The sequence below is a fragment of the Macaca thibetana genome, chromosome 1 (genome assembly GCF_024542745.1).
Source record: "Macaca thibetana thibetana isolate TM-01 chromosome 1, ASM2454274v1, whole genome shotgun sequence".
Classification (NCBI taxonomy): domain Eukaryota; kingdom Metazoa; phylum Chordata; class Mammalia; order Primates; family Cercopithecidae; genus Macaca; species Macaca thibetana.
In genome coordinates, this window is record NC_065578.1 from 60,429,915 (window position 1) to 60,449,584 (window position 19,670).

Here is a 19,670-nt window from a genome sequence, read left to right on the forward strand (position 1 = left end):
TGATTTGTGAGATCTGGGTGCACTTACTGTTTCCAAGTAATTCTGTTAAACCAAAGGTAATATGAGAAGCTCATCTTTGTTGGATGACATTAGCAACAGAAGAATTAGTTTGACAATTGACTGATAAATCTCTGTGACAGAGAAAATATTGTGCTTACATATATTAAAACAAATTCAGAAAACAAATAGTGTTTTCATCATTGACAGAATAGGTAAAAGCAAGCAAACAAACAAATAAAATCCATTGTGGGTTTTTTTTTTAATCAACAGAATCAACAGGAAATAAGCCCTATTGTTTCTTCATTAGTTACTCTGTGCAAATTTTTCTCCTCTCCCATCGCTGTTTTCAAATATGGATTTCAAGATGCGCTATTTTGTGCGTTTCCTACATTCTTATTTTTCATTCTTGCACCTGCTGTAGGATCTTGATTTACCCTTACCACTTTGCTGTGCCTCAGCTTTCCCAGATATAAAATTGGCATCACAGTACTCATCTACCTAGCAAGGGGGCGGGGAATATGAGACTTAATTAGTGAACAGCTGTAAAACCTCTTGAGATAGTTCTGTGAGTCAGAATGGAAGTGCATCATTATTAATCATCATTATTATTGTTAGTATTTTTAAATGGCTCAGAGCCGTCTCTAAATTTAGTAGTAAAATGAGTTCATCTAATAATTCTTTCTATGTACATGCTCTGTGGTCATGCATTTCACAAATTAAATGGCAGAATACTTGTAGGATATGATTATAATGATCCAAGTAAATGATCCTCAACCAATTCAAGACTATGTGATTAAGACCCCAAGGAGCTAAAGCAAGCAGTTTGCTTTGTTACCTTTTAGCTTCTCGAATAACCCATTTTGTGTTAATTTATGTGAAAGGGAAGAAGTTAGCTCTTTAAAAATTAACTTGGAGTTTTCTGTGTCATTAGTTTGGAATTTGGGAGTAAGTGGGTTACTCCTTAATTTCCAAATAAATCTATCTGTAACACCTTGTCCATAATCTACATTTAAATGGTTTCAAATATGATGGACCTAGCCTCCTAGCAGTTGTTGAGTCGAGCATAATTTATGAACTTTCAAAGTCATATGCAGTATCTTCAAATATCATCAGAAAAGAAAATCATATGTATTAGTTTTGCAGTTGTTCCCTTGTCTCCTTCTGTACCCTTCTGTCAAGAAACTGCATTTGTCTCTGAGGTTATGTTGCAAGTCAATGGAGAATTGCCTTCTACTGTACACTGTTTGGTTTCAGCTTGAATTATCTCAGGCAGACATCCTGGCTAGCTGCAGTGCAAGCTCACAGGGCTCAAGCCTGAGAAGACTTAAGTTTGGCAGCCCACTAAGTTAAGGATGAGAAAAGAAAAAAGAAATTCTATCTTTTCTGGTGCTTTTGCCCTCTTGGTTTCTCCACTAAAAATCAATAGCATGGTCGATAGTTGGTTTTGAGTTGTTCAATACATGCTGGAGTTTTTCTGATGTAAACCTTTGGTGTCTGGGCTTCAGACATTCTAATGTGTCAGGGAAAGTTTGATAGCTGTCACAGCTCTCCTGGGTTACATTTTATTCCCACGATAGCCTTTGTCATTTGAGAACAGAAGAACAGATCAATTTTTATACCATTTAGTTGTTGGGGGAATTTCTTTTCCATAAATTGATTTTTCTTTGAAAAATTTACAATATTTATTTTCCTTCTTCACAGCAAAGCAAATAAAATGAAATCTTTTCATTAATGAGTATTTTAAAATAAAAGCATTCCCAATCTTGCTCTAAGTTGTTAAGACTCAGTTATATCCTGTTCAAGATTTCTCACGTTCCTTTTGCATGACTTGGAATGACACTTTTAATTTTAAATGTATCCATTTGGGAAAACCTGGTGTCTTTTCTTAGTAGTACTCTAGAATGGCAATATCAGGAAGAATAAAGTGGCACAACAACAACAGCTCTAATGCTCGTGTGGTTTTAATGCAGATTTTGGTTTCTTTGAAACTAAATGATTATTTTTATGGGTACCAAATAATTATGGATAATGAATAATTATTACAGGTGATGTCTGTTAAAAAGTTTTTATTTTTATTTTGAGTCTTCTCTATGAAATCTTTTGTTATCAGGACTATCAGATAGCATTAATTAAATAAATCATTAATTTTTTCTTCTGAAAATATTTTTAGTTGCTTATCTATCTTTTCCTTCATTCTAATATGTATTCTTCTTCAACATAATAACTCTTATTGGAATTATCCTTGAAAAACTTGAGGTAACTTCTTGCATGTTGAATGAATATAAGATGATAAAATTGTGTTTGTAAGGTGGCTTAAAGTTTTAAAAGATAGCTTTCTAAGTGAAATAATTGTTTGTATAAAATTGTGTTGAAACAGCATCTTATAGAGGAGCAAGTGCTATGTCTTTAAACACTTAATATATTATTCGAAATAATTGTCAAATATTTGAACAATAATATTTAAGAAGAATACTAGAATTGGGCGTCTTTTCATCAGATAGTGTTAGATATCAACTATGCTGTATTAATTGAAAGGATTGGGTATAATCTTGTAAAGAAACAGGAAAATTCTGGGCTTTCCTCTCTAGTGAAAATATATCATTCATGTCTTTCATTACCGTGCTATAATTATGGTAAGTGAAGCAGAACGAGATCGATAGAGCAATTTATCAATGCATTCCAAACTATTCTAGCATGGTTTGCGTCATACCACTGCAGATACTGTCATTCAATAAAGAGACATCTAATAGTATAAAGACTTCAGAAGGATCCATTTCAGCATAGTGTCTTTCTATGTGATACTCTAATTTTGATCATGGTTTAACTAATTGTCTCGCTCTGTATAGTATTAAGTGAAGTAAAATGTTTTCTCTGTTGAATATCAATAGAAATTTTGAAATTCAGCCTTCAAGTGTAAAAAGCACTGCAATAGTGTAAACATTGTTATTAATGCATGGCTTTAGCCTTTTTCAGTGCCATTATGAGTTATACCACCAGTGAAACTAGAATACAAGTCAGGTATCCATCATGCCCCCAAAAGCATTAAATCTCAAATAACAAATATTGGCTAGGAACGTTATTTAATGACTCCAAATTTTTGTCTTTTAACATCAAAAGATTCAAAATTCTTTAGGCTTTATCCTCATATTTATGATTTAACTGTAAGAGTAGGTTCACAGACTAGCTCATTTAGACTTTTTTTTTTCACAAACCATACACAATAGGGTCTTTTTTGTAAATCATAAATCTTCCCCCCATACTGATACAATATTAAATATTGATAACAATAAAGAGCAGATACTGAAGTATACGTGAAAGTTATTTAGTTCAGTATGGACAAAAGATATTTTCAAATTACTGAATTGTCATTTTCCTTTTTCATGTGGTATGAAATTATCATCCACTGTCATTTTGGTTAATTCAATTTTCTACAAAACTATATAGGTCTGGTATTGATGCCAGAGTCACACCAGTGCGAAATTGTCATTTGTATTTCAGGTTTGTAGACATCGAGAAATATTTGCAAGGACAGAGCCTATTTTTTATTGAGTTAGAAATGTTGAAACGTAAGGGAAAAGAGTAAAGTTAAATATGACAACTTTGTCAGAAAATTGTATACATAACTCTTGATTTTGGAAAAATCAGCACCTGCAAGTTTTGTCTTTTTGGGTTGTTTTTTTTTTTTTTTTTTTTTTTTTTTTTTTTTTTTTTTTTTTAGTCTAGTTCATAAGATTACATGGTTTTGGTTTATAATTTCTTTACCTAAGGAGAGTTTTGTGCCACATGACTCCTTAAGAGAGTTTCCATGAGCTCATAAAACATGAAATGGGACAGTCTGAAATATTGTGATCATTTTCTAGAATTATACCTGATGGAATGTGATGACAGCACCTCTCCCTTCTATTTCATATCTTGAATTTGAAAGCACTTGGGAATGTGTTGATGTCAATCATGGCTGTGTTTTTGGCCATCTTTCTTTCTTTATATCTTCCACTTTCCTACTCACTGGTGCCCTTCTGATACTGTTTCTTAAGAGCTTGTCTGTTAAAGGGTTAAAGAATCAGATTTTAAGCTGCTTTCGTGCAATGTATTTAAGTTAAGGAAATTGGGATATCATTACCTCAGTGAGGATGTTGTAAATTGTTTTGTTGGCAAGATTTATTGGGGGTTATTTTACCTGATATCACATTGTATTGTTTAATGTGGACTATTTTTAACTAGCATTCTATTTAAACAGTGTCAGCGAATTCTGAGAGCTTGCCAAACAAATTCTCAAAATGGTTGCCAAGCTGTAAGATGGCTGCCAAGGTCTGAGCACACTGAACAGGTTCAAAATGGTGACCAACTTCTCAGAATTTGTTGGTCAGATTCCCCCACTGTCAACCCCCTCCCCCCACACAACTATCACCCAAAAAGGAAGGAAAAAAACCACAAACCCGAAGATGCAAGACTTGGCACCATCTCCTTGGCACGAGTGGCTGTAGTGTCATCCAGAGATTCAAGTAGTCACCGCGTACTACTTGTTTCACATGCTTGGCAGAAGACTATTCAGAGGAATACATGAGGTGAAAAACCACTGTAAAATAACATGGCCATTTTCTTTACCTTATCTAATATGCACCAAATAATTCTTTAGAAAGGGGGAAAAAGCCTAGACAAGGCAATACTTTCAAAGAGCTTTCTAAATGAGATCGAAGAGCGTTAACTAAGACTTCGGGCTGTGCCTTTTTGTACTGCTTGCCTAAAGTGGCACAAACTTTATATACAACAGGTTTAAGATTTATTTTAGTTTTGCATTTGTTTACTTAAGTTTATAGCAATTGCTTTCTGGCAGTTGTGGTACTTAGCAGATTGAAATAAAATCATAAGGGTGAATTAAAACATACTGCTGTTAGTGCTGATTAGAATTTTAGCTTAGTGTAAATACCGGATGCAGGGTCCAACTTTTCAGACACTTGGCATGAGCTCAATAGGGATCTCCAGGCTACACAGGAGACAGTGTGTGTGTGCTTGGATGCTTTTAAAATTCTTGGATAGGTGGAGCATACTACTTCTGCTGGCATGTTGGTTCATTGTGCTGGCTGCATAATGTGCTTGGATTCCAAGGTAGATAGAAGCAGCTGAGGAAATGGTAATAAGGGAAGATAGTTTGAACTTAAAAAACAAAGCCTGGAAAAAAGAATTTTATTTGAACCCTCTGCAGTTTGTACTCTGTGATATGGTTAATTATATAAATAACCAGTATCAAACTAAGCTGAAAATGGCAGGATTTGTAGTAGTTTGAAGAGTGACCTCATAGTGAATATGTTTCCACAAGTTGTTGAAATTTTTCTGTGTGATACTTAAAAAAATAGACAGATAAATTAACTTCTCCAGGCAGTTAGTTTAGTCAGTGAATTCCTGAAATAGATCTTCTGTTTAATATCAGCAATGGACTAGGTTTTATATTCTGATTGAGACCTGCATTCCTAAAGATAGTTTTTAGGTGATAAAACATTTTATTTAATGCTTAAGAAGCTGTTAAAAAAGGCTGGTTGTCATGAAGGTAGTGATGTTTTGTTTTTATGTCAATTGGTAATGGAATCAGCTAGTGATAATAATATATAGCAAGATAGTTTATATAGCTTGAGTTTTGAAAAATCTATAGTTTTAGGATTTGTTCAATCATGGAGCCCCTAGGTGGTGTGTACGTTTTATATATTCTTTATCACAAGAGGTAGCCAGGAAATGTGACTTTCCGGTCCTTTTTTTTTTTTTTTTTTTTTAACTGATTTTCTCCTGCCGTTTAGGCAACAATGTTTGTAGCCATCGAAGCTTCTCGTATGTTTATTTCTAGTCTTTTCTCGCCTAATAAGCAGTTGTCAACCAAGGCCCAATCATTCAATAGGTAAAACCAAATGTTATTGACAGAGCTGAAATCTGAACTCTGTATCCTTCAGCATAAAAGATCAATGTTCATTAAGATCCTTCAGTTCTGGAAATTTCAGCATAGAGCTATGGAGGCATTTAGAGGTTAGCAGGGCAACTGTGTGATATACAAGGTGTGTAGCAGATCCCTTCATACATATTTCCAGAGTATATTTGTAATGTTATATATTACAAATGTAAAATAGTTTAGAAGTCTTTCTTGCCAATTCTTACATATCGTACTATAAGTTAGTGACAAGGAACCAGAATAAAACCTTTCTTTTTAAATTAGAAAATCAAGAGTTCACACCTCATTACAGTAAATCATAGTGCGTTTTAAATCTTCATATTAAGAATGTGTAAGTAATACTGATTGTTACTTGTCAATTTTGTTGGGTTTTTCTATTACATATTCATTGATGATTTATTCAGATGACTAACGTTGTAGCTGAGGCAAAAATTAAATCATTTTAAAATATGCCATTTTTACTTATTCATAACAAGTTATGAGTGTGTAAGCAAGTAGAATTTTTTCAAATTGTCTGAAGCATGACAAAATTCTAGATTTATAGTATAAACTGCCAATCAAGCAATGTTTAGGTAGGTAGAATAAGGCATATTTTTGCAAATTCCCACATCACCATTCTTGCTTATATGAAAAAGCATAGTACTTTTTAGTATTTTGAGAGAAACTTTATTCATTTTGCTTTTGTAGACACAGTTCATGTTTTAAATTAGTGAATTGCAGAAATCTTTTCTTTAGGAAATTTTTCTATTAGTCCTTCCAAAGTGAGTATTTTACTTTAAAAGAGTTGTTTGTGTTTTCAGTTTATGTGGTGGTATATTTAGCATTTTACCCTTTTCTACATAGCATACACGTATAATTAGTACATGGGGTGTATGTGTATGCTGGTGTCTACCCAAGTATGTATCGAAATATAAAATTTACTTTCTATATAGTAGCTTTCTGCATAGGGCAACCCAAACAGCTGTTATTCCTTTTTATAGCTTCTTTAATCTATGTGCCAACAAGTCAGTTTACAAAATCTGTTTTGTTGATGACTGCTGCGATAATAATTGTGGTGTTTTGTGGCTTGGCAAAAGGCTGGGGTCTCCTCTGAGGACTCTTGCCAAAGGCTTTGAAGGGGTTGAGGTGGATTCACTGCCAAAATGAGTCACCACTCTCTATTTTATTTAGTGTCCTTCTGCCAAGGCCTTAGACACTTTCTGTTTTCATTCTTTTGTAGGCTTTCCTCCCCACATTGTGGTTTTCTTCACAGCCAGAGGCCTGGGTCTGCCAGGATAGGTGAGAGAGGCTGTGTGTAGGGAAGGAAACTCAAGGGCTAGGGATTTAGCTGTTGTATACCTTGAATGTATATGTTAGTTAAATTATATGGTTGTAACTTATAAATGATGGACTTAAATAATCTAGTACATTATAGTCACCTGGGTTTGAGTCAGACCTTCTCAGAAGAGTATTATTTACTTTTAAGTAGGATTCAAATAATGTAACAGTATTTTAGTGATTTTCATAATTGATTATTTAAAAACCCTAGATTATTTGTGAGTTCTGGCTAGAGGCCTAAATCTTGAATTTTTCCTCAAACAAAAGAGTATCATCCTCCTTCTTTTAAATGGTGTAATAATTTACTTCACATAAATGCATTTTCTACATACACACCTAATAGACTTCAGGGAATTATGCTAAAATTTTATTTCTACCTGTCTGGATTTAAATTGTCAACCATTAAGTAGACTGAGCAATATGAATTGCTGGTCTATTCGCTGAGATATATTTGAGATTTAAACATTTTTTCTTCATTAAATACTTTCAGTAGATTGAAATAAATGGAACTAAATGTCCTCTTGCTAGGTTTTTCAACTCAAACATACATTATGTATAGAAAAATGGCTGGGATGAATTTGAGTCTTCAAAATGTAAGCAAAAATGGTATTTCATGCATTAGTATGAGGAGGACATAGTTGGGTTTTTGCTAACTTTCAACCTAGAAAATTTAGATGGCTTTTTCTTAACTAAAAGCTATGACACCATCCTGAAATCTTATAAACTATGTATGTAGAATTAAATTGAGGGGCATAGTTTTTGTTTTGTAAGTATTCATTCATTGTGTTAGCTTTTTAAACATCGTATACACAGTAAAACTTCATTATAACATCCCCTGAAAACATTTCCATAAATATAAAGTAAATTTTCAAAGTTCAAAGTCCTAACTATAGGCATCAAAATGTTTTCCATATATTATGGTCCAAGCTTTTGTTCTTCAGGGAAAAAATGTTATAAAAATGGTTTTAATACTTTGTTTACAAAATAAATTATATTAATAATTGATTATTATTTTTCATAAATATTTCAGTTAGAAAACATAATTACATAGGTAAAGAGTGAGATAATATTGGCATAAATACTGATCTCATTATATTCTACAAAGGTCAGTGGTTAGTATCCAATAAATTAATATATGAAAGTCCTTTGTAAACTGTTAAATATTTAGATATCAAGACATTTAGGGTTCATTTATTTTTTTTTTAAACTTTGGATTATCAAATTCTCCTCTCTGTGTATCTACTTCATGGTTTTCATTTAAAATAGCAAAAATAAGAAAATAGAAACAGTTACTAAAAACCTGTAGTCATTCTGTGATATAAATTCATTTGGAATTTAAATACTTAGAGCTCACGGCAAGAGTCCAAGACAGAAATTCTTTTGGATGATCTATAAACCACTCAATCCCTGGTTAATGCTCAAACCATGTGAAAAGTTCCAGGTGAAATTCACTATGAGCCTTGTCTGAACCCCATAAACTGAGTGAAGTCCTATAAACCCATATGAACCCCAAAGAATCAAAATAACTAAAGCTGGCACATAATTAAAAACCACTACTTTCTAGTGGCAGCTTTGTGGGTCCACAGTTTGAGGACAAGCATTTGGAAGTGAACTGTTTTATTTCGAAGGTATGAATCATAAGCTACTTAGTATTTAAATATAGTTATCCTGTTGTGAAAATCTAATAATAATGCTGTTTAAAAAGAGGAACTGGAACTTCTTTATAAGTATTAACATTTCCAGGATGTCTTGGAAAGTTGCCAAGACATAAATATAGTTGTAGTAATGATTGTTGTTTTAGGAGTGGAATTTAACAGTAGATATGTTCATCAACATTATTTTGAAAAAGTAACGTTATCTTGGATTTGTACTAACCTTTATGTCATATACTTAAAATGCGACTCTTGATACATCATTTCTTATGATAGTGTGGGTTGATAGAAGCTAGGTATTATGGTTCTCTTTAGGCAGAAAGAGAAACAGAACCCCTGATCATTTGAGTCACTTGGCTTTCAACTAGTTGCATGTCTTCAGATACAGTATATTAATCTTTTGGGGGCATCAGTTTCCTCTTCTGAAAAATGAAGGGATTAGACTAAAACGACTTCTCAGATTCCTTCCAACTCGTATTAAAAAAAAAAAATCTGGAAGCAACTATCTTTGTGTCATTGTCCATAATATCCCCTTCAAAGATGGAATGACTGATTTATGGAGGATACATTGTAAATCACTAGGCTAATTTCCCTTATTAATTATTGCAATCAGAAGTATAATCGGTGTTAATGTGTACCAAGTACTTACTCCTAGACATCACCTGCTGGGCTCCTGATGTGAAATTGGCTCACTGGTTCATCTGTAGTTCTTTATTAGTAGCCTTGGTATCTTAGCATATTAGTAATTTTATTAAGTTGACTAAGCATTGCATTGTATGAGGTTTTATAGGCCAGTGTCTTGGATGCTCAAGAATCCTGAAGTCATTCCCTTTGCCTGTAAATGTTGACCGTGAACCAAAACGAGCTCTGTCAGTCTCTTATCCATTTTACTTTTTTGACCGTTTGTCTCACGATAGGTTTTGTAAGCATTAAGTAATTTTCAAACATCATCTGTTTGTCCATTCATTCTTCCAGCCATCTGCCATGTACTGGCTTTTGGGCAGTGGGAAGAGCTAGATGAGGAAGAAATGCATCTTTTCTTAAAGGAGCTTACAACTCCCAAAGTTACAACTCTATCACAAAAAGAGTATCAAGACACAACTCAAGTTCGTCACCTGAATGCCACTGATAAAGATTTCCAGATGGACAAAGCATTAAGCTGACACCAAGTGAAATGTGTACTTCACAGACTTTCATGTGTCATTTCGTGATATGCAGTGGCACTCTGAAGAACTGGGCTTTCAGAATGTATGTGTTTGCTCCGGTTCTTGGTACAGGGAGCAGTATCTTTGGAATAGTCACAACATACACCACACCACACTAGGTTCTATCTGTTGCAGGGTCAGCTCATTAAAGCTACTTTCCGGGTCCTCGTTAATGTCATGCGGGCCTTGTGACAGGTGTTACAGCTCCCAGCTTGGCACAGTCTATTGGGAGTGTGCTGTAATTGCTCTTGATGCCACACTTAATGGGTGGGGGAAGAAAGCAGCATTATGTGTGAGGAGAGGTGAGAGGGATGCCCTCGGGCCATTGCTGACATCTGGTCACCACTCCTGTTTTGCTGGCTTGTCTGTTTGGTGCCTACAGATATTGGGCCTTTGAGTTGAGTTTGCTGCCACCACTGGGTTCCTTGCAGCCATCATTATTTCACAGCTGGGCCATGGTTTTAACTTGGAAAAAGGGCATTCATCTCAGGGCCAGAAATGGTCTACTGCCAACATGATCCTGAGAACTTTCTTAGTTTAATAAATGAGAGAATAAGTATCCTCATGAGCTCCTTTATCAAGTGTTTCCTGGTTTTGAGCATTTTTGTTTTTAGGGAGAGAATGTTATCTCTCATCGTTATTTCTGAACCCTTAAAGGACTAAATTTCCTTTTCAAGAGTTTCAAGTATTTCTTGTACATGTGTGCGGTAGTAAGCAAACATTAGTCTGAGGAAGTTCTGAAAAATCTAATTGAGCCAGCATTTACCAAGCCCTTCTATGTCAGCTACTGAACTAGGTGCAGGGAAAAAAATAAAGGTCCTCAACTAGCTCTCCCTCAACTAGCTGTCCCTCCAGCTGGAGAACCAAACCTCTGCATAATTAACCATAATAATGGGCAGATAGATTCAAGGGAAAATGCGGTAAAGTATGTAATATCACGAGTGCCGTTTTTATCTGTGTGCACAATTATGCAAGCCTTTTAACTAAAAGGCTTGGGTGAGATGGATTTTGTAAAACTTAATGCACAGAACTTCTTGAGCAGAAATTAGACAGTTCCCTAATATTAAAACACAGCCCTGAGAGGTAGTGTTTCAGGCTTTCTGGAACCCCCAAACTTGAATTGGTCCACAGAACTAAATTAGAAGTAACCACCTTTCCTTATGATGTGTGATTTCTCAAATAGTGGCATCTACCCAAAGCTCTATGTTCTTTTGTTTAGAGCAGAGCTGCTTCCTATTGTTAAGTTGCACCCGAGAGCTCTGAGACAATTAATGAAGGGGATTTAAATGTTTATTTAAAGGTAATCCCAAAATGTTTGTTTGTGAAAGATGCTGTACTGCAGTCCCAACTTAAATACCAACTTAAACAAGAAACTTCCACTCTAGGCGTGCTCAGTAAGTATTCAACGACCATTTCTGGTTTCTGGGGCATTATAAGAAACTTTTAAAGCACTTAATTATGAAGATACTAATAACTAAAAAATTGCCAATTAAATCTTCCCCAGCCCCAATTCCACATACGCCTATGCACGACCACTTCTGAATGCTCATGGAGAAATAGCATTAAGGCTCTGATCTGACCTCAGTAATTTTACAAATGTAAAGGTAGCATCTCATGATCCCTGTAGGGATATATTATTGGAAGAACATGCATGCAATTTTGTTTTAATTGATTCTCACTCTTAAGTATGCAACCAATCTGTGTCTATCTCCTTTCAATTATTTATCTGAGTTGTGAGAGAAAAGTAGGTAATTATTTGGTGACCCATTCAAATATTTTAAAAGGAAGACATCCATCTTTTATGATATACATCCTGAAATGCATAAAACAATACATTTTTATTTTATAATTTCATTAGTATTAAGTGTAGTGTAAACAATTTTAAAACAATTTATAAAAGGTGCTTACATACTTACTGATTGAAAAAATGGCCACAAGAATTAAGTTTATGGAATTGAGGAAAAACTTTAGACCACAACAACATGGTAAACATCAATTTTTTTCAGAAGGAAATATTTCTACAAATCAAAAACTTTACTAACGAAATGTTATAGTTAGGACAAACAATGAAATAATCTTATTATAAGAAAAATAATTTATCCAATACATGTATTAAGTGTCTTCTTTATACTTAACATGGGTATTTGCTATTAGATGGGGGAGGTAGAAGGAATATATCAAAAATGAATAATGGCGGGATGCGGTGGCTCACGCCTATAATCCCAGCGCTTTTGGAGGTCAAGGCAGGTGGATCACCTGAGGTCAGGAGTTTGACACTAGCCTGGCCTCAAACCCTGGTGAAACCCCGTCTCTACTAAAAATACAAAATTAGCTGGGCTTGGTGGCAAACAAACGCCTGTAGTCCCAGCTACGTAGGAGGCTGAGGCACCAGAATCGCTTGAACCCGGGAGGCGGATATTGCAATGAACCGAGATCATGCCACAGTACTCCAACCTGGGCAACAGAGTGAGACTCGATCTCAAAAAAAAGAAAAAAAGAATAATATTCGTTACCATATTCCTGCTGACAGTTTGAGTACACAAGATACACTGTGACCTAGTGAATTCAAGGAAGCAAACATGGTATGGGTTGGAATAATCATGGATGGATACTTACTGGAAGAGGCAGAAAAACACATGCAGTTCCTTTTCTAGGAAAATATTGGTAAATTATGCTTGGTTAGTAAAAGTGCACAGAACGCATATGGAAGTTTCAAATCTATTTTCCATAGATTTTTTTCCCAAAGTATTTCTAAGATGCCGGGTGCAAGGTATGGTTCATTGTCCTAGTCCTCTATGCTGAAAATGATCATTTTAATTGGATTGCTTCTTTGGAAACAAGACAAAGAGTACATTGCTAAAAGCTTCTGGAGGCCATTTTCAATATTTGTAATAATATAAGTGCTAGAAATGTGCTTTCATTTATATTCAAAGGCAATAATGCCTTCTGTAAGCATGGCGTCTCTATAAGACTTTTATAATGTCTACTTAAATGCAAGCAGACAAAATTAGTTTTCACTTTAGATTAGAAGAGCTTTCTCCATTGCAACTTTTTGGCCTCTCTTTTTAGTTCTGCTCCCCAAGAGCAATGTAAATGTTGCTCTTTGTTTTGCTAAAAGAGGAATGTTTATTTTTACAAGTACCATGCCACTTCCATATGATCTAGATGGTATGTGTCATGAATATAATTTCTGTATGATTGGCCGAAGTTTTCCCTTTTAATTAAGATGACCAGACAAAAATTTGAATTGTAAGAAAACTGTGGGCCAGTTTAGTGCCTGTTGAAATGTACACTGGGATATTGAAATGTTCTGCAGAGCATGATGAGTGAAAGTAAAAAGGCTCTATCTCTTTTCTGAAACCTACTTGAAAATTTTGCTTTCATAGCATGACACTGAAAAAGATACTATAAAAATATTTATTAAAATCATAGCTCGAGTTTTTTCTTAGAAGTAAGAAATTATGTTTAATATCAAGGACTTTACTACAGGATAACATGATTGTGTTTCACATAGAAAATCTTTGTTGAAAGATCAGGGTGGAGTTGAGTTCATCTGGGCCCTAGCTTAAACTAATTTTACTTTTGGATATTCCATAAATTGCATACATCTGTTTCTTACTGTTTTGTTTTTCTATGTATGAGAAATCCATACACACAGAGAAAAGATGGAGAGCCTTCATTTCTCTTATTTTCACTTTTGTCCCATCCCTCTGTGCTTGTTCTTTGTTTAAATAAACTTTTGTGGTATGTCTTTCACACATCATCACTCTCTGCTTCAAAGGCTTCTTTTAATAACTTAGCCCTGGCTCACTTTTCTTTTGCATATGAAATTGATTTAACTAAAGTGTATGTGTGTGTTTGTGTGCGCACATGCCTACATACACATGCATCTGTACAAATACAAATTTCACTGGAGGAGGAACTCTGTGATCTCTTTACTACGTACATACACACACCTTGTCGAAGTGGGAGAACTTAAGTTTGGAGTTAATTTCGTTTTGAGTTCCAGCTTTTTCTCTTAGTGCTGTCTGTTTCCTCACGCTGAAATGAGGATAGTAATGTTTACTTTGCAAAAGTTGCTGGGAAAGTTATGTATATGTAAATCACTTTATTTTTATTTCTAGACATTCAATAAATGCTAGCTGTTACTGGGACCATCATTATTGCCACAGTTACGTCATACACTTATTTTGAAGCTGATAATAAGTAAACTGATAAAAAGCAGAAGGTTGAGATGAAGGCTTCGTATTGCTAAAAGGTTGATCTTAAGTACAATCACGGGAAAACTGATAGTTATATAACCTGAAAAATCATAAAATACTGAAAAATTATGACCGTTATGTGATTGTTTTCAATTGTCAGACTAAGTGATATTAAAATGGCAGTTGATTTTTTGTATTAATGCAGTGCCTCTAATTTTAAAAACGGCTTCACCAATCATGTATTTAAATGAAAACAGAAGTAGTGATACAAAATAACAAAAATATAAATAGAATTCAGAATTTGAAAATACTGTATTAGGAGGTAAGTTGGTTAATTTTCATGTTCTTTAAATACATTTAGATCAACTTGAATATTAAGCCTCCTATAGCAGGTAGATAGAGGTATCAATTCAGTTACGATGTAAAATACAGTAAGTCCAGTGAGGAGTTTCTTACAATTATTTCTAATTACTTTCTGATATTATTAGAAATTGGAGCTACACCAGAATGCTGGGAAAGGTGTCTTTTTCAGCATTGTATCCCAGCATCAAGCATTATGCATCAAACATCAGTTTCTACTCATAATATCCATTCAATGAATATTTGGATTATATTTTCTTTGGATAGACCCTCATAGTAGAAACCGTATTAACCAGCTTGCAAGATGGATAACTAAGACTTTTTATTTTCTTTGTAATATGCTAACTGATTCCTTTGGCATGCTGAATGTTCATGGCCAACAGTTACCTACTACATAACTAGTTGTGTTATTCCAGACCTGTTTATACTAGTTTTATATGTATCACTGTTGTGTGATTTAATTAAATTTATGTGAACCAATGGCATGAAAGTTCAAAATGAAAAAGTTTTATTTCTATGAAACTAACCCAGTGCCTTAGAAAGAATCAGTAAAGGCAAGCTACACAAATTTCTGTCAGATTACATGTGAGTGAGACAACTGCAGAAGATGAGAGAAGTTGTAAAAATAAGAGTTTTGTTAGATTATTTTAGAAGTATCTTTAAATTCTCCCTCTACTTAAAGTAAATGGAACTGGAAATCTTTTTTGATGCATTATAGATACGCATTATGTAAGAAAGATGCTGTGGAGCTCCAATTATTAACAGACTTATTAAATTTAAATTCTTGTCTCTGCATAAAAAGATTGGCCAAAGAATGTCCACATATGTGCTCAAAGTTAAAATGTTTAAGGTACATATGTCTCATTAAAAGAGTATCTTCTTCATCCATTTTTTCAAATTAACCAACCAACGACTGGCCGTAACAGTACTGGATAAGCTAACTTCTATTCTATTTTTTATTCATATTCTTTACAGAGTTTTAGAGATGTTTTGTTTCCTACCTACCAAGGGAAAGAAAAGGGAATTGTCAGATAGAGTTCAGATCTTGGGATGAGATGTGTAAAGGGCCAGGACCTGAAATTATGTGAAGGTTGATATTCTGGGATTGGTAGTTTTGAAGTTCCGTAAAGAAGTTCAGTCCAGCCATGTTCTAAATGGTCGGAGTATAGGCACTGGCTGGTAAGCTTAGTGGAGTGTTTTACAACATGGAAGTCTAACTGACAGGTGAATCTCCCCAAAGTTGGACAGAACCAAGAAATAGAGAACATGAGCAGATGACAGTAATCCAGGCAGATGATTAGCATCAGAGAAGTCTGTCAGTGGGTCATAGGGCTCCACATGCTAGCCTGGGTTTCCATGCCAGAATTTTGTTCTTGGGAGGCAGGTAGGGAAAAGCAAGTCAACATCTCCAGTTCCAGATGAGCCAAGGCACTTGACCAAATACAGGTACAGAAGTTAGTCCTTGAGGTAGAGCTTACCTGTTGGAGAACATGGCAGAAATTATTGTACCAAAATTGGAGCACAGGTCAGAGGCTAGGGCATGGCTTACTGCTGTGGCTTGTGGTGAACTTGAGCTTCTCATGGCCCCTCCTATCTCCCGAGGATGGCTGAGCTCACAGATGGGGACTGTTATGTAATCAGAGGTCAAGTGGTTTAGCTGGGATGGCAGAGAGCCAGGTGAAGGCTGAAAGTGTTCAAATAAGGAAGAGAACAGAATTGCTTTATGTCTGTCTTCATGAAGACAAACCCTAATAGCCAAAGGACTGAAAGTTTGCCCAAAGAGACTTCAGTTTTTGAAAGGAAAATGTATCTTCTCCTTATGTTAGAATGAGCATGTCTAAATAAAGTAAACTCTTTTGCCTTTGTTGTTATTTGTCTTGGTGTCTACCATTGTTTGACACTAAAAAAAAAAAAAAAAAAAAAGCAGTGAATAATTATTGGCTAAGTTAATCTGTCATGATGACATTTGTAATTCAGGTACATCCTTCATTAAATCTAGTACTGGCATTATTATTTTTAAAAACTATTTTTTTTTCAGTTTGGATTTCTTCTATTTTGTTTGATTATTTATTTTTTGTTACTGGTGGTGGTGGTGTTTTACAGTGAGGCATACCAGTTAGCTCAGCTAAGGTGTTTGAGTAAGACTTTATAAACATAAAAGTACTCTGTGTGGGTTTGTTTTGTGTGTTCCATCTTACGTCATTTGTGGCACTGAAAATGAGATTGCAATTCCCAGAGTACTGGGATGGTTCATTCAGAGGTTAGCCCACCTAAGTTTATAGCAGTTGTCTGTAATAGAATTGTAACTAATTTCCACTGTTGTTTTTGGAGAAAACTGTAGACTGTAATTATGTGTTAGCACTTTTTAAACAGCTCCCTGCATTGTCATATCATTTTAAATAGGCTCTGTTTTAAAATGACCTTTCATGTTTTGATTGCAAAAATATAGCTTACACAGGTCTGTAGTTAGCAAAATACAAGGATCCAGTAAATGATAGAGCATTGACACAATTCTAGAAGCATGTGTTAAACATCACTGGCACTGCCCTTGGTTTAAAGGGGAAGAAATAGGGAAGTAGAAATTCACTGTTCTTCAACTGTCCTCCTGTTAGATAGGCAAGATTAGTACATAGAACAGTTATGGAGCCATGTGAAAAAAAAATAGTAGTTATACAAATGTAAAATGCTACAAATGAAGTATATTGTATTGCCTTTTTGTGGCCTACTGAAAGAAATCTCAGAGCGCAGTCAGACTCAAGTACCAGAATTAGGGTCAGCAACACCATTTTATATTTTGGCAAATGCTACCCACTGTCTCCCAAACGGCGGATATCTGCATATAGTTAGTCACGTGGACACACCCTTCCTCTGCTACACTGCATTGCCATATTAGTAGTAGAATTTTAGTGTTGATTTAAAAGACAGTCTGCCTTAAAGCAGATTGCATAGTTTGCACACTGTGAATTGTAATTAAAGTGTAAGGGGTGCTTATTATGTCAACAACTGGCATGAGAACCCCCGAGCAGCAGGTGACCCTGACCATGTGACGTTTGTGACAGCTAGGATCCCCTTTTCACTGGCTTAGCAATCTGAAAGTCCAAATTGAAAGAAGCCCAGAGGCTGTATATTTCATTAGATCCCAGGGGAAGTACAAGATACAGCTTCCTTCTGTTTTCCTGGGAGGTCGCCAGAAAGTTTGTAGAGCTCTGTTTCTGTCAGAGGCTCAAAAGAGAAAAGAAAAAGCACACACAAAACAAAACAAAACACCATACACACCACAAAACCATCCACCAATCACCCCCAGGACCATAAATTTGACATTTCCCACAGTCTGAGACCACAGTGTTGCTGTGTCAGCAATACGCTCCTTGTTTGAATTGTCTGAAAGGAAGGCTCAGTGTTCTAGCTTTTAAAAAATGTTTAATCTTCAATATGCAGTGATTCTTTTGGTGTAAAACCATGAGAAATTATTAAGTACAGATATCATATGATTTGCTTGAAATACTTTTGTATTATGCGTTACATTCTCCTGACCTTCTAAAATGAGGCTGAAGTCCGAATTTAGAAAGAGGAAACCACATGTATAATAAGGGAAACAGACTAAGGAGACATGCCATATGTATTTCAAATCTTATTGTGATGGGTAAACTGTTTGAAATGTGGTCACATTAAAAGTATGTTACTTTGTGGGAGACTCAAAATCTTTTAAGAGTAGATTTTTATTGTATTCCATAGTGGAAATAGACCTAGGGTTTGGTTTTGGTGGGAAGTTTCGGTCTTTAAGTCACCTTGGCACCTGACTGGCAGTTGTGAAACTAAGTAGAAAAGATACCTCTTTTTTCTTGGCACCTCACACGGGATCATAGGATTCTTACTATTATACAATTTATGTATCACAGAAGTGAAAACTTTGGTACTTTGTTGTATAACACAGATCTTGTGCTTGTTGATTTTTAATTTGGGGCTCAAGCTTCCCATGTCAACTAACGTGGCTGCTGCTAGGCTGCCCTCAGATAGACCTAGTATAGGCTCACTAGGAAGCCTTTCTAGCTCTGTAAATACCTAGCATATCGTTCAGTCCAGGCATGTCCAATCTTTTGGCTTCCCCGGACCACATTGGAAGAAGAAGAATTGCGTTGGGTCAAACATAAATTACACTAACATTAACGACAGCTGATGAGCTTAAAAAAAAAAATTGCAAAATAATCTTAGAATGTTGGCCAGGCGCGGTGGCTCACGCCTGTAATCCCAGCATTTTGGGAGGCCAAGCCTGGTGGATCGTTTGAGGTGAGGTCAGGAGTTTGAAACCAGCCTGGCCAACATGGTGAAACATCATCTCTAATAAAAATAGAAAAAAAAAAAAAAAAAAAAGATCTGAGCGTGGTGGTGCATGCCTGTGATCCCAGCTACTCGGGAGGCTGAGGCAGGAGAATCACTTGAACCCAGGAGATGGAGGTTGCAGTGCACAGTGAACCAAGATCGCGCCACTGCACTCCAGCCTAGGTGTTGAGAAAGTGAGACTCCATCTCAAAAAAAAAAAAAAAAAAAAAAAAAAGTCATAATGTTTTAGGAAAGTTTACAAATTTGCGTTGAGCCGTATTCAAAGTGTCCTGGGCTGCGTGTGGCCCCTGGGCCGTGGGTTGGACAAGCTTGGTTTAGTCCCTAAGTGTTGTTCATTTTAAACCAGAAAGTAAGAATTTTCTGGGCCCGGATTCTACCTTTATATTGCTGTTTGTTATGTTTTGGTCAAAAGGGAAATACAGAAAGAAGAAAGTTAACAGTCATGGTTTGTGTGCTTGTGTGTTGTGTACTTTCATGTTTTGATTGCAAGAATATAGTTTACACAGGTCTGTAGTTAGCAAAATACAAGTATCCAGTAAATGATCCTTGTATCATTTATTTAGGACCCTCTGTCGTAAGGGCCCAAAAGGATTCACAGTGCCATACTCATGGCACTGTGTGTGTGTATGCTTGTGCCAGCTTGGGACGAGAACTGCAA

General features: G+C 35.4%; 1 protein-coding gene and 1 long non-coding RNA gene across 10 annotated transcripts in view; one reads left to right on the plus strand and one right to left on the minus strand.

Moving 5' to 3' along the window:
* The window catches only part of NFIA (nuclear factor I A), a 383,622-nt gene that overhangs the window by 159,987 nt on the left and 203,965 nt on the right, over positions 1 to 19,670 (plus strand). The window lies entirely within an intron of this gene.
* LOC126962839 (uncharacterized) lies at positions 346 to 16,257 on the minus strand. Of its 2 annotated transcripts, none has more exons than XR_007728825.1 (3): positions 16,150 to 16,257; positions 12,726 to 12,759; positions 346 to 498 (listed from the first exon to the last, which is right to left on the minus strand). It is a non-coding gene; the product is annotated as an uncharacterized LOC126962839 (long non-coding RNA). The 2 variants fall into 2 exon arrangements; XR_007728833.1 differs by lacking the exon at positions 346 to 498 and adding an exon at positions 9,828 to 9,917.